The sequence below is a fragment of the Myotis myotis genome, unplaced genomic scaffold (assembly GCF_014108235.1).
Source record: "Myotis myotis isolate mMyoMyo1 unplaced genomic scaffold, mMyoMyo1.p scaffold_m19_p_6, whole genome shotgun sequence".
In the NCBI taxonomy this organism is placed as follows: Eukaryota; Metazoa; Chordata; class Mammalia; order Chiroptera; family Vespertilionidae; genus Myotis; species Myotis myotis.
Genome location: NW_023416368.1, coordinates 13,950,407 through 13,951,217, shown reverse-complemented (window position 1 = coordinate 13,951,217; position 811 = coordinate 13,950,407). Strand labels below are relative to the sequence as shown.

Sequence of the window (811 nt, the reverse complement as noted above, 5' to 3'; positions counted from 1 at the left end):
CATTAGCACCCACTGGAAGCAGGAAGCACAGGGACCCCGGAAGGGATGAGTCACAAAGTCAGTCAGCTTTGATGAGGCCCCAGGGAGCAGAGCTGGAGAGACTGAAAAGGAGTCTTGCCTCTTTCCTTGGAAAGTGGGCTTCCTTAGAAAAGGTGTCAGGTCGGTCAGGGATGACAAAGACCAGGCAGGACTCAGAATCAGGGCGATTGGGAGCTCAGTGGAGCCCCTTGAACTGACCCTTTGTGCAGATGTGACAACTGAACAACAGAGAAAAGGAATTTGTGTCTGAGTCACTCATAGAGAATCCAGGGTTCCCGCCCATCATACCACTTTACAGGACTCAAGTGTGTTACAGGAACCATGGCTAAAAAATACAGCCAACCATTATTAGGGTACTGCTAACTACTGTACATGCATTATCCTATTTGTTATTTATTTATTATTTTACACTGTGAAGTCTATAGAACGGCTTGTCTCAGAGGAGAGAGCACCAGAATAGGTGGGACTTTCTTGCTACAGCGAGCTCAAATTGCATCAGATAGTTCTGACGATCTGCTACAGTGTTGCTTGCAATGCATTATTTTATTCTCAAGGAAACCCTGGGAGGTAGGTACTATACCCCCAATTTACACGGCAAAACTGAGATTCAGAGCACTTGAGTAATTTGCCCCGTCAGACCGGTAACACACAGAAGAGCCAAGATATGGACCCTGGCAGCCTGATCACCAAATCCTCATCTTTGTCATCCTGCCATCCTACTGAGCAGCTAAGACAGACAGAACCACTATTTGATAAAAACTTCCTACAGAGT

At 46.4% G+C, this 811-nt stretch overlaps 1 non-coding gene across 1 annotated transcript; it reads right to left on the bottom strand.

Annotated features, from left to right (window-relative positions):
* Positions 1 to 448: 448 nt before the first annotated feature.
* On the bottom strand, positions 449 to 569 carry LOC118659477. The gene has a single exon (XR_004968590.1). It is a non-coding gene; the product is annotated as a small nucleolar RNA SNORA28 (small nucleolar RNA).
* Positions 570 to 811: the final 242 nt, after the last annotated feature.